General features: G+C 47.2%; 1 protein-coding gene across 2 annotated transcripts in view; it reads left to right on the forward strand.

The window, feature by feature from the left end:
- LOC142765405 (uncharacterized) overlaps positions 1-15258 on the forward strand; it is a 145927-nt gene that overhangs the window by 110167 nt on the left and 20502 nt on the right. The window lies entirely within an intron of this gene.

Here is a 15258-nt window from a genome sequence, read left to right on the forward strand (position 1 = left end):
CTGGAAACTGTGACATTTGCTGTTTTTCACCATTATGGACGTTTTCACGCCCATGGCTAGACAAAGATGCCTCTCAAGGCGCACTAATGAACCCGGCTCTGTCTTTTCTCTGAGACATCTATGGCTGTTAAGCTTGCGCTTTTAGCATAAAAACACTGATTATGTCAGTTCACTCAATGCTCAAGCAAGCTAGATCGAGACTTACACACCACAAATGAAATAGTTTGCCCTATTTTGAAAGCGTGGTAGTCTTCCCACTTCTAAATCTTAATGCCAAAGTCGCATGATATTGTACAATTTTGGTACCACTTGACAGCGCTGTGTAAGCACACCATTCGGGCCATCAATAGACAGTTGCAATCGGTTACACGCCGCAATAGGGTTCACATCTATAGTTGACCCAGGCTAATACTTTCCGGCCAACAGTTTATCTAAGCACGGAAAAAGTTGATTATGCTGTTTAAATGATCCTCGTGTATGCGCAACTTGTGCTTGCCGCTAGTGCTCATTGCCATCGAGTATACATCTGTGCAGCACAGATACTGGGAAAAAATGTCAGAACAAACTTTCCCGCATAAAAGCAACAGTTGGTATAAAAAATTGTGTTTGTACGTAACCAAAAAAAAACGACTGGTCTTGTAGTTATCTGGGGAAATTTTACTGATACACCTAAATCAGAAATTGGCGAAACCACTTGTCCAAAAATGGCAACTTTGTCGCGCGCTGAGCACATCAGAGGATGTTACACGCGCCTCGAAATATTTGTACCTAGAGTGAAGCTTCCTTGTAGTCAGTCTGTGCAACGTGGCGAATTTCTCTGAATGTTATGTCGCTATAAGAATAACCTGTATAGATAAGAAACGATAAGAAACGTATGTATTCTACATATAAAATTTATCTCGCTCCCGGCGTCAGGGCTGCTGTACACTGGTGTTTCGGTATGACATAAACACTTTTTTGTGTCAAGGTAAATAAAACAGCACATTGATATTGGTGCCACCGCGTGAAGGCTTTTTATTGAAGCTTACGTGATTATAAGACACCTCGCTAGCTGGTCAGCAATCGCAGCATTATCTCCTAATTATAGAAACTGCAAAAATTATAGGTATCAGCGAAATGGTGGAACAGTGGTGCTATTAGGCAGCTGAGGGAAATCAAAATACATTTTTTAAAGTGAGCAAATCGGATTTGACTTTGGACCAATTTTTACTCACTAACCAAAATTTTATGCATTTTTGATAAAACGAATCACATGTAGTAAACATTAGGCAGATATGTTTCTGCATTTAAGCATTTGCGGCTACATTACAGGGGTCTGTAACAAGAAATTCACGAATGTAATGAAGGATCTGAAGGTACAACTGGCAACTATTGTGTCATATAAACTATTAACGGTAGTATCTTGTATTGTATCGCGATACAATAGCAAAATATCTTTGCCCAGCCTTGTCTGTAACAGGCGAGCTTGAGGACGTATATGTTGTATGTGTTTCAATTGAGACGTGAGGGGGTGGTATTGAAGTTCGTGTTGTAAGACTTCTGTAGCCTATGTCCAGTCGAGCCCTGTGATTATTGAAATGTACTACAACCCGCCAATTTTCATTAGTAAAATGAAACAGAAATTAGCATCGTGCATAGTATGAACGAAACTATGTATCACCGACAGAACATGTTAGTAGAGCCCCGCCGCGGTGGTCTAGTGGCTAAGGTACTCGGCTGCTGACCCGCAGGTCGCGGGTTCATATCCCGGCTGCGGCGGCTGCATTTCCGGTGGAGGCGGAAATGTCGAGGCCCGTGTGCTCAGATTTGGGTGCACGTTAAAGAACCCCAGGTGGTCAAAATTTCCGGAGCCCTCCACTACGGCATCTCTCATAATCATATGGTGGTTTTGGGACGTTAAACCCCACAAATCAATCAATCAACATGTTAGTAGATTTTGATGCTGTGTTCTGTGCTAATCTTCTCCGCATAACAGACACATCCAAGGCTCGAGAAACAAATTGTGTGCTGGATTCTTTATATTTCATTTCCAGTGTGGTTTCTTTGGTTCACCACACTTATCTTCGGTACGACTTGATAAGGAATTACGGTTTTTATATGAAACAGATTTCAACAATTGATGAAATAAATAATATTCTAGTGCAAGGAAAGCCTATTACCATGACAATTCTCCGTCTATCATTTCTCCGTCCAGCATTGAAAGATTGATGAAACAAGACGAGCTGCATTATTCACTTTAAATAAGCTATTTCGAGCGTTCGCAGTGATGATCCATGTTTGATCCTCATTGCCAAAGCGCGGAACCGTTGTTACAAGTGCAGGCGTAAGCGATGAAATATCTTCAGTTAGACAATACGTCTTAGTGTTTGAACGGCGTGACTATGTTATGAGTAGGGTATAAATGATTCACTTTCACTCGTCTTGCATTCATAACAAAAGTATTATAAGAACACTTCGTTTTTCAAGAGTTTCAAATATGAAGTTGACTGGTTTGGTGTCCAAAGCCACAGACTTAATTAGACCTAAAGTACAGTAAAGGAGTAACGTACTATAGCTTTTACCCGTATCATATTTATAAAACGATAAAAAACATTCAACGTTCCTAATTTTTCTTCTGTCTTCAGCGTTTATAATTACAATCTGCCAACTGCTGTATTGAGAAGGGCCGGTAATTCATCGTAAATGCGAAATATTTAAAAGAATATATAGCCACGCTTATTCAGGAGTCAATTGCGAAATAAATTGTTTTCCGGTGTCATAGTGTGAGTAGTGCTACTGCCATATATAAATTTTAAAGTCATACGCAATAAGACACCCCTCGGTTGGCATTTTCTGCAACTCTGATGTATTTGCATTACTATATCTAAAGTCACGCGATGTGATTTCGTGTTTACACCTATATGGGACAAGGTGGGAATCATCTATTCATAAAATGAATTATGCAGCGATGCACCAATTATCCACCAAATATGCAGTGATGTATGTTTTCGAAATTTTCGCATATTGACTTTTTTAAATTCAAGTGACACTATTTGAAATGTATCTAGTCTCGTTTTCAAATAGAGAGTCCAAGTTGTCAAGCAATACATTTCTGTGAGAAAAAAAAGGCCACACCATGCAGAATTTTTTTTTGCAAAAACTCCTAAATTTTAAGTAAGGTTTACAATAATGCACCAGTCCTATGCTAAAGCAAATTCTTGGTGCCTGCTGAGGTCAGTATGGCAATTTTGTTGTAAATATGAACCACTGTTTGCCAAAGAGAGACGGAATGTTGACAAAATATGTTGAAAAAAAATTGTTGGTAAAGAGATGCCTCTCTCAGCGGCCATGGTTCCAATATATGCGATTCTGCAACCAATAGCAAATTGTTTGTGTGCTTCTGAACATGGCACTTCGTATGCTGCCATTTTTGTGCAGAATGTTTCTTGGGCATTCGTGGGACCGTTATGAGTTTCCTGAATGCTGCGGGAATTTTGTTCAAATCGGTACGGTTTCTCATTCAGATTGACTGACCACTGCATTGTCATGATCAGAAAGTTTTGCTTAGTATTTATGATGAGAAAAATGAGCAACGAAACTCACTGAACTTTCCACAATCATGTAACCGTGCCTACTGCGTATCGGGGTGTTGATCTGGTTATGACAGATATGATAAAAAAGTAGAAGATCCTCAAGCTTCAAATAAAGTTTTTTCATTCCATTCTATTCCATTCCATTCCATCCTTAAACTTCGCCTTTAAGAGTTCAACGCAAAAGCAAAATTTGGCCCCCCAGTACACCCTTGAACTGTCAAGTACATACTTCATTGTATGTTTTGTTATACACACACACATGCACACAGGAGATTGTACCAGCGCACGCGCGCGAATGGTACACACAACTTTTTATATATAAAGGAAAAGTCGCATGGCTTTCAAGATATACGCCGCGCGCTTGACATCTCGGAGGCTATAAAGAGTCTTACAATGCCTCAAAGATGGCAGCACGTTATCTAGCGTTTGCTATATGCTTGACCAACGCCTCAAGAAAGGTATGAGGTGTTTTCCGCAAGATGGAAATAGTTGCCAATTTTAAAGCTGTTAAAAATTTTCTCTGTTTTTAGCGGGGATTGCTGCACTATACCGGCCTTTTTCGACGTAGTTTCATGACCAATACGCATTGTACAATACGCATTGGACGCACTCCTTTCGTTACATGGCATTTGTGTAGTGTTTTTTTAACACCTGCAAGCAACGTTGTGGTTTTGTGCTAAGTCACCTGCTTGCGACGTCAACTGCCCGGGCTCAATCCTCGATGAAACCGAAAATTATATTCTTCATTTGCTTCATTCTCGATTTGTCGATCACGAACAACTTTTTACTCACAACCAACGGTGATGACACCGACGGCGAAATTTCTCTGACACGAGCTCTTTATTGTTCACACGTTAATAAGTGCCAATGTTTTGGCTACCTAGATTCGGCATACAGCGATAAAGTTGAAAGAGCGCTCGACAATGACAAGAAACTTGTGGTTTCAAAATTCATCTTTCATGTGCGCGTGTGTGCAAAAAACACATCGATGAGAGTGACATCTTTCGGGTAGACCAGTCACTAAACGGAGGCCTTCCGATTAGTTGCCGCACATTGTTCTGAAAGTTTGGCCGTACGCTGCGCAGATGATTTTACATTGACCGCGGACGTATATGTTTAGCTCAGAATGCTCCAGAGCTCGCCTACCACCAAAGCGCTGCCTGGAACCGTGAGCTTACCTGGAGACCGTCGAGGCTGCACCGACAGTGTGCACGAGTTCCTTCGGCACAGCAGCCATAGAGAATGACGCAGTTGATTAGGGTAAACATACTGATCGCTTCTTCCATGCTTACGTGCCTAACAGAGAAGTTCAGTGAATGCAACGCTCGCCGTTTTATATGATGGGGGACTATGATGCCCAAAAGTTTGGAGGTGGCATGTCAAACTGACAGAGCTACCTGCAGCCCCTCGCAGCTTCAAAAATTTAGACCACGATTTTTCTCGTTGTACCGTAAGCACGAGGAAATAACTTTTCGCGTTACGGGTTTCCGCTGGCTGTGGGAGACGCAACCGGTGAATTTTCACGTTTGTTGGTGCATTTAAGGAATTCGCCTTCACAGTAACAACTATAAAGAAGGAAAGCGAGAGCGCAGAGGGAGTAGGTTACACCGAAAAGTAAAGGACTACGAACGTACATTGCAAGAGCTATCGAACTTCAAACATAGTACTAGTCATTGAGGGTAACTGACTGGATTCCCAGAGAAAGCAAATGCCCGAGCGAGCGGCAGTAAGTTAGGTTGGTCTATCAGAATAAAACGTTCGCAGGTATAACGTGGCAGCAGAAAGCACAAGACCGCGTTGTTTGGCGCATCGTGGAAGAGGCATTTGCCCTGCAGTGGGTAGTCAGGCTGATGATGAGGATGATTGAGCTGTAGCGATAAATCAACGCAAAACAAAGAAAACAGCTCTCTTATCATGGGGGCAAGGCTCCGGAAGCTTTGGTCGTATGAAGTGTTCAAGGTCCGAAGCCAAGCATCGTGCAGTCTAAGGAGTGAGGGGTCGTAATGAAAGCCGCCGTGCTATTGTTTAGCAAACGATGTCCTGAATGTTATACACAAACCGCTTATAACCGGCAAGACGGGAAGCTGGGTGTCAGATTAGAAGCGTGCCAGATATCATAAAGGTATGATGAGTGACTGCACAGTGCACACGCAACTCATCGGTCATCAAACAAAACTGAGAGAAAAGCGGCGATTGGCAAAAGGCAGATGTCTCGATGTCTCAAATGATGTTCACGTAGTTTGATTTTCTTCTGCTCTATCGTGACGCGGCTGACATGGTTACATAAATGCTGGATATTTTTGTCTAGCCTGTTCAGCGCTCATCACACTGGTACTGAAGTTTTTTTTTAAGTGCAGCTCGACATGACACTTTCGAGTCATAGGCCAGCCAATGGCGTTCTAATGAAAGTATAAAAAGACGCCTATTTGAAATCACACACTGATGGCTTTGACGAGGCTGCGTGGCGTTTGCAGTTCTATTGCCAGACTCCTGAATGATCGCCAATGAGTGGGGCTGTGCTGCCCATGGTTAATTCGTTAAGTGAAAGGCGTGGGTATCGGAATCTCGGCTTGCAACGCCGATGTTGGAGTGAGGGTGAGGGCACTGGGTGTCGATGCGAGGGTAGCGAGGATTTCGGATTCATGTGATTCCAATCATAGTCTATGGTTACCTTGATCTGTCGTGGTGTGCGAGCTACGAGTGGCCCTCTTCCTGCGTATAATTTTGCGCATTTCAGCTATTTGCGCCTCGAAGTGTGTCTCGAGAAAGTCGAGGCGTTCTCCGAACTGTGTGATACGGCTCTGAATTGTTGCGATTACTGCTGCGCGAGCGTTGAGAGCATTTCGCGTAACTCTTCGCGTGTGACTGTGGTGCCCGACGCAGCAGGAATTGATAGCACCGTTTTAGGGATTTTCTGTCTATCGGGGAATGTCGTTTTTTTTTCGGGGAAGTCGGGCAGTGATCCAAGACGCGCCATTAGGGCATGAAGTTCCTGTTTGAGTTTTATGTTTTCCGTGAGGTGTTTGTGTGCGGTGGACAGGGTATTGAGTGGAGCGATGGGAGGATCTACATTTGCTGACCAGCTCACCTAATTGTGATGGCGTGATGTCTCTTTCTTAGCTGAACCACCTGCGTTTGAGAATGGGTGGGTTATGATGAAGGTTGCGGCCCCTGGCAGGTGCTGCTGGTTGAGGAGGTGGCCGTGGCGCGGGGACTTCAGTCTCTGAGAGCACTCTTTGGCGCCCGTTAGGTGAGCACCTCCACACAAGTGACATTTCGGAGCACAGGGGTGACCGTCAACGGGGTCGAAGATACCACACTGCCGACACACGTGAGCATTTGGCGTGGGGCATACGTCTGAGCGGTGCCTCTATTGTAAGCAGACTTTGCAGGCTTGTCGAATCGGCTTGTACGGGCGGCAGGCCACCTGCCCATTGTAATACAGTACATATCGTGGCAGAAGGGAGCCCTCAAAAGTGATCACGGCAGATTTGGTAGCACGAAGCATTCGTGCACTGTGCACTGTCACTCCCTGCGTGTGAACGCGGAGGTTGGCGGTGAGTTCTTCTGGAGTGGTGCCGGGGTCTATCCCATGAATACCTCCCCACAAGGTGCCCTCAAGGGCTGCCACATAGGTATTGAATTCGTAGGTCTTCCTCTCAAGCGTGAGGGTGGTGATCCGATGGAGAATTTCAGCCGCCTCAACATGTGGCGTGCTGGCAATAATGATGTTCGACCCGGGGCGAGTACGTGTAATGAAATGCTCACCAGTACAATGTTGTCGAGAATCGCTCGTCAGTGCTACGGCTCGGGAGATTTGATGCGTACTAAAGTTCCAAATGGTCAGGCCCTTTTTCGGGTACATGATAATCTTTACGTCCGTCATAGCAGGCGCGGCTTCGTCACGGGTGGTGGTGTTCGCACCGATGCGAGGCCGGCCGTGTCTGCCTGCGCAGCAGGAGCGCTCGCAGCCGCAGCAGCCCCGGCGTTGACGTGGCCGGGCGGAGTGCTTGCAGGACCGGCCGGCTGCATCAATTCTGCTCGAGCTTTGTCGAATTTTTTTCTGGCGTTGACGCTGGCGACGGGAAATCGCCAATGTCCAGGTTGCGTCGGTGTCGCTCGCTGGTTTCAGCGATGCAGATGATGTTGGATGGTGCACGGCAACTTCATCTTCGCTTGCCAAGTGAGCTCGTCGAGGTCGAGAGAGTCCATGTTAACCTGGGTGTCACTGGGGTGAATGCAGGTTGAACGCATCCGGTAGTAGCCACGTCAGCAGTTGGCGTAGTGCTAGCGTCCATATTGTCGTGTAAGGGGTCGCGCCGTTAGGCCCAGTCACCCGTACTCGCACAGGCGAGCTGGGTCGACGCTTAGGCCTAGCGGCCCAGCGCTCACATGGGTTCTTCTGAGGCGATAAAGAAAAATGGAGATGCTCTACAGCCTCGGGAAGGGTGTGCGGTTTCCCGAACAGTTAAAACTTGATGATCTGACACAGTGCCGGCAACGATATCGGAGTAATCCGGTCAATGAGAGCACACGTTCCTTAGTAAAATGTGAGCACTCTGTAGTCTGACGACAGGCACGACCAGCGTCTGTTGGCGTAGCCCTACAGCAACTGGCACGAAATGCGACATACTGCATTTCGCACCGATGATTACCCAGACAACACTGTGCCTCCCTTTTTCGTGATCGAGGAACGTCGGACGTGCTGAAACGTGCATGCGCCGATGCAACGCAGCGCGGCACGCGCCTGCGAGTATATGGCAGGACGAGCGCCTGACGTGGCAACGCCGGCGTGACGTGACGAAATGAACGCCGGCGAGCACGCGCACCGCGCCACGTCGAAATGTATTGGGGCCTTCACTGTGGCATGAAATCATGTTCCCACATGACACGCATCTTATGATTGTCTTGTTTGCAGCAGTTACATACCTTCTTCATCCATGACGTCACGCAATACCAAATTTGTCATACGTGAAGCTAGAAAAACAGCTGCGAGCGGATCATGAGTGTGGCATGTAGTCATGTTGTTACATGACACGCATGCCATAATTATCATGTTTGCACCAGTCACATACCTTTGTCATCCATTCACGTACCGTAATACCAAATTTGGTGTATTTGACGCCAGCGAAACGCTCAAAGTCGCCAGAGTTCACTAATAAATGCTTCGCATTTGATAAATAACGAGAAATGAGCCTACAAGGAGTATTTTATTATGTTCAATCACAGGAAATTCAACGAAGTTTTATTTTGGTGAAAAGAGCGTTTTCGCTGCGCTCAGAGAAAGCAAAATTCGCACTGTTTTATGAACTAGCGCCGCACGTTTTGTTTCAGGTTGAGTGTCGGGGAGGATATCTCCCTTCGTTGATTTTCTGTGCTCCTTTGTGCACGTACTTTGTCACATATACCATGCAACACATTGCTATTAAGAATGTCCTTAGCTCATGATTCGTTGTGCATCTCACATGCAAAGTGAACCATATACGCAACGTTTTTAACCTTTTATGAGATGCAAGTTGAGCGGCAAGTTTTTCGAACATCACAGATACTATAATTTGCCTTAAGATGAAAAAAGTACTATCATAACAAATAGACAACTTCTAAAATACTCTTGCTGACCGAACTAAACAAAACACGGCAAATTTAAAGCAATGTACGATATGCTTGTGTCACCTTTGCTTCACTGGTACTCTGTATTGTTTCGCTTCCCATATTCAATATTATACTTATCCTACTTAATGCGTATTTTTTATCGTTCAATACCACCATATGAATATGAGAGACGCCTACTTACCCTGCTAGTTTTAGAAACGGGATTTAAGGGGCTTATTGATATTGCAGACCGAAAAAGTGCATAGCACGACAGCCTTGACTGATATCTAATGACATGGGCATAATCGCTAGGGTTACGTTTTTGTCACACTATAGTCTTTTCTTTGTCCAATAATCCTGAGTAAAAGACTTACCCTGCTCGAACCGGCCACTGATCTTACGGCGTTTAGATGTGGCGGTGACTGTAAAAATGATGAGGAAGCAGTATTGACTTAGTTATAGGCACATGCAAACAATCATCTCTGTGTGCCGATTTCAGTGGTAATGATTTGTTTCGCTCGTCACCTTCAACAAAGGTCTCTCACCCTACTTGAACCAGTGACGGAGCTGATGAGGCGTAATGACGGCAGAGGCTGAAAAAAATAAAACATATCCAGTCAATCGTTCCCACAACACGTAGGCAATCGCATAATCACCAGTGTATGCTTGTTTTCGCAGCTGTATTTGGTTGTACTGGCCATGATGAATTAAAGATTTATCACTAGAAGCAGGAATAAGAGTTAAGGGGCGTAATCATGGAGACTGGAAAATCACAGTACCACCATGTTTACTGAGATATGCACGCATGCAGATAATCACTATGTACGTTTATTGTGGCACTTCTGCCTTGTCTTGTTTGTCTGGTCATTTTGTATGAACTACTTACGCTATTAGAACCAACAACAAGACTTACGGGGCTTGTGTAGGTGGCGACTGCAAAAATATGACACAACAATAGTTACTTAGATATTCACACCAGCACACACGCGTTACTGTACGCGTATTTCAGCGGTAGAGATTTGTTCCACTCATCATAGTTTGTGAAACACTGAACCTACCTTCAGCGAGAGACTCACCAAAGATACTGGGCTCCATGGCGGCAGAAACTGAAAAAAAGACATAGCATAGCAATCGTGATCCAGATGCACACACATGGACGTATTTACCATTGAATGCTGATTTTTGCAGTAGTGTGGTTTCGATGACCATCAGGGTATATTGACTTACAACACTTTGACCAGAGATGGGACTTATGGGGCTTAATGGGGGCATAGACTGAAAAAAAAGCACAGCACGACAATCTTTACTGAGATATGACGCTTGAATAGAGTCAACACTGCATGTTTATTCTAGCAGTAGTGTTTCATTTTGTTGGTCCTATAGTACACAAGACTTACCCTACTTGAATGGGTACTGAAACTTAGGGGGCTTAATGGCGGCACATACTGAAAAGAAGTGTCGCATGTCACGGGGTCGTGACGTGGCCGAAGACAGGAGACTTTGTGTTGGAATTTAACTGTTTATTTGGGCAAACCTGTGCCCGGTATACGGAAGATCCGATTACAGTAGCAGTCTTGCACTGATAGCGGCGAACGGAGCGTCGGCCTTCGATCAACTACTCACAAGCGGCGAAGTGCGTCGGCATTTTTACTCTTGCCATCGAATGCTCTAGCGTTATCGCTGGCGGTTGCGTAGGTTCCAGAATAATCTGTAAAGGTCGCTGAGTGGGCGTGACCTTATCGAAACGATCTAATAAAGTCCGGAAGCTTCTCTAAAACTGCAGGCGCGGTTTGCGCTTAGAATTGTGTAGTGTTTTGGGGCGATAACATAACTTGAGAAATAGAACGTGCCATTGCCCACCTCTGAAAAAGGCATCGTCCCGATGCGTTAACTAAGATGAAGGTACAACAATAATGCAAGAATGTACAATGAATAAATTACGATACAATAATAGTACAAAAAAACACTGAGTTTGTTAACACGCATGAAACGGTTGGAGGCGCGCGACATGGACGAATTCAGGTCCCGATCAGCGTCGTTAAGAGTTCGTGATGCCATCGGGAACAACCTCGTAATCAAGTGGGCCGAGACGTCGAACCACCCTGTGTGGTCCGAAGTACGTTCGTAGAAGCTTTTCACTTAGTCCACGTCGGCGTATGGGCGTCCACACCCAAACACGTTACCGGGCTGGTATTCCACGAAGCGTCATCGAAGGTTGTAACGGCGGCTGTCGGTCGTCTGTTGATTCTTGATACGGAGACGCGCGAGTTGTGCTTCTTCAGCGCGTTGAAGCTACTCACTCACATCGAGGCTTTCTTCGTCAGTGACGTTGGGTAACATGGCATCGAGCGTCATTTCTGGGCTCCTTCCGTAGACCAATTTGTATGGAGATATCTGCGTCGTCTCCTGCACCACCGTGTTGTATGCGAAGGTCAAGTACGGAAGAATGGCGTCCCACGCCTTGTGTTCGACATCGACGTACATTGCCAGCATGTCGGCAATCGTCTTGTTTTGCCGCTCAGTGAGGCCGTCGGTCTGTGGTAGTACACTGTCGTGCGGCGGTGGTTTGTGTGGCTGTATACCAAGATCGCTTGAGTTAAGTCGGCAGTAAATGCCATTCCTCTGTCGGTGATAAGGACCTCCGGGGTGCCGTGACGTAGGAAGATATTTTAGACGAAGAACTTAGCTACCTCGCACGCACTGCCTTTTAGGAGGGCTTTTGTCTCGGCATAGCGGGTGAGGTAGGCGGTAGCTACCACGATCCATTTGTTTCCTAAAGCTGACGTCGAGAACGCGCCCAATAGGTCCATACCAACCTGCTGGAAAGGTCGGCGAGGTGGTTCAATTGGCTGAAAAAGTCCCGCTGGCCTCGTCGGCGGTGTCTTGCGTCGCTGACAGTCCTGGAATGTCTTCACATAACGAGTGACGTCGGTGGTAAGAGATGGCCAACAGTACCTTTCTTGTATCCTCGCGAGCGTGCGAGAAACACCGAGGTGCCCTGCTGTCGGATCGTCGTGCAGGGCCTGCAGGATTTCTGGTCGCAGAGCTGAAGGCACCACAAGGAGGTACTTGGCTCGAAGCGGTGAAAAGTTTTTCATTAGGAGAAGAACGTTTCGCAGGAAGAACGACGCAAGTGCGTGCTTGAATACCTTCGGGACTTCGGTGGTCCTGCCTTCGAGGTATTCTATTAGGGCCTCAAGTTCGGGGTCGGCCCACTGTCCTTCAGCGAAGTCATCGGTAGTTATTGTTCCCAAGAAGTAGTCGTCATCCGGGTCGTCGGGTTGTGGTTGGTCGACAGGCACACGAGAGAGACAGTCGGCGTCGGATTGTTTCTTGCTGGACTTGTAAACGACAGTAATGTCATATTCTAGAAGTCTCAGGCTCCATCGTGCGAATCGACCTGAAGGGTCCTTCAAGGTAGCTAGCCAACACAAGGCGTTGTGGTCGCTCACAACATTGAAGAACCTGCCGTCGAGGTAGGGGCGAAATTTCGACATGGCCCAAATGATGGCGAGACACTCCTTTACTGTTGTGGAATAATTGACTTCTGCTTTGGATAGCGATCGGCTGGCGTAACGAATAACCCTTTGGGTCCATCAGCCCTCTGCACAAGAACGGCACCATGACCAACGCTGCTTGCGTCAGTGTGTATTTCTGTCTCAGCCAATTCGTCGAAATGGGCAAGTAACGGAGGTGTCTGGAGCCGATGTTTAGGCTCCTGGAAAGCGTGTTCCTACGGCGTTTTCCACTTGAACTCCAAGTGGGCCTTGGTAAAGTTAGTGAGAGGATCGGCGATGCGAGCGAAGTTTTTCACGAACCGCCTATAATAGGCGCACAGGCCAAGAAATCGGCGCACCGCCTTCTTGTCAGTGGTGGGCGGGAAGTCGGCGATGGCGGCTGTTTTCCGTGGATCGGGATGAACTCCAGACTTGCTAATAACGTGCCCCATAAACAAGAGCTCTTCGTACGCAAATCTGCACTTTTCTGGCTTCAGTGTGAGTCCGGACGTCTTGATGGCTTTAAGTACAGCTTCAAGGCGCCAAGACGCTCATCGAAACTCGAGAAAACCACGACGTAGACGTACAAGTAGACAAGGCAAGTCTGCCACTTCAATGCTGCCAGTACTGTATCCATAACGCGTTGAAAAGTTGCAGGCGCTGAGCAAAGACCGAAAGGCACTCCCTTAAACTCGAAGAGGCCGTCCGGTGTTAAAAACACCGTCTTCTCTCGGTCTCTTTCGTCAACTTCGATTTGCCAATAGCCAGTCTTGAGGTACACTGATGAAAAGTACTTCGTTATGGAGCCGATCAAGTGCGTCGTCTATTCGTGGGAGAGGATACACGTCGTTTCTTGTGATTTTGTTCAGGCAGCGATAATCGACACAGAAATGTAGGGTCCTATCCTTTTTCTTCACTAACACCATGGGAGACGCCCATGAACTTTTGGACGGCTGGATGATGTCATCCCGCAGCATCTCATCGACTTGTCTCTTCATGGCCTCACGTTCTCGCGTCGAAACCCTGTACGGACTCTGATGGAGTGGTCTGACATTTTCTTCGGTTATGATGCGATGTTTTGTGATTGGGGTCTGCCGAATTTTCGACGACTATGAAAAGCAATCTTTGTGTTGCAGTAGCAGGGCTTTCAGCAGTTCTTGCTTATAATTCGGAAGTCTGGGATTGACGTCAAAAGCTGTAGGAGAGGCTTGGTTCCTCTAAGCAGGTTCCGCAGAATCGGTGAGGGCGAAAGCATTGGTAACGTCCACAATTTCGTCGATGTATGCGACCGTTGTTCCTTTGTTCACATGTTTGTACTCATTGCTGAAATTCGTGAGCATAACCGTTGCTTTTCCTCCCCGCAACTCTGCAATTTCTCTTGCGACTCAAATATTTCGGGTTACCAACAGATGCTGACTGCCTTCAACGACGCCTTCCAAGTCAGGTGATTGAGGAGCGCCGACTGAAATAATGACGCTGGAGTGAGGCAGAATGGTGACTTGTTCTTCCAGCACATTCAAGGCATGGTTTCCTGACAGCATGCGCGGTGGTAGTGGTTCTTCAGTGGATAACGCTATCTATTTTGTTCTTATGTTGATAACAGCCCCATGGAGGCATAAAAAGTCCATACCAAGGATGACATCTGTCGAACAACGCTGTAGGACTACGACGTCTGTAGGATAAATACGGCCGTTAATGGTGACTCTCGCGGCGCAGATTCCTGTAGGCGTTACGAGATGACCTCCGGCTGTGTGGATTTCATGGCCTTCCCAAGCTCTCCTAACTTTCTTTAACTTCGTGGCGAACGACCCACTGATGACGGAATAGTCGGCTCCAGTATCGACGAGAGCGGTGACACTGTGGCCGTCGATAAGAACATCGAGGTTGCTATCTCGCTGGCTCGCATTACAGTTATTGCGTGGCGTTCGGTCACGGCTGCGTCGGCTTGTTCCGCTGCTTCCATGTTGCGTCGTCAGGCCACCTTCGGTAAGTGAGCTTTCGCCGTCAGGGCTATGCCAGGTTGGCGTGTTGAGAAAGCTTCGACGCGTTGTCGTCGTCGTCGGAGGATCTTCGGTACTTCGTCGCACAGCAACCGCATCTACATTGGTTGCTGCCCTCAGTTTCCCGGATACGGGCTAGGAGACCGGCCCCGCGTTGGGCCAGAGTACTGCCGGTGGTGTGGTGACATGCGTCGGCTAGGCGACGGCGAACGGGAAGGACTTCGTGGTGTCCACTGAGTTCCTGTCTGGTAGTCGGCGATGTCACGGGGCCGTTCTCCTGGCTGTGGACGCGGTGCATTGACGGCGAAGCCACGCAGTCCCATCTGTCGGTACTGGCAACGGCGGTATGTGTGTCCGGCCTCGCCACAGTGGTAGCAGAGCGGGCGGTGGTCGGGGGTGCGCCAGACGTCAGTCTTCCTCGGCGCACTGCGCTGGGCCGCTGGCAAACGATAGGACGTTGGTGGGGGTGGTGGCGGCGGTGGCGTCTGGCGACGGAAGTGCGATGGGACAGCGTTTTGGCGTGCGCGTGGAGGAGGGGCGCGGCGGTGGGCTGCAGCAGCATAGCTCATGGCTTGCAGCTGAGGCTCTTGAGAATGA

This window comes from Rhipicephalus microplus, chromosome 6, assembly GCF_043290135.1.
Source record: "Rhipicephalus microplus isolate Deutch F79 chromosome 6, USDA_Rmic, whole genome shotgun sequence".
NCBI lineage: Eukaryota > Metazoa > Arthropoda > Arachnida > Ixodida > Ixodidae > Rhipicephalus > Rhipicephalus microplus.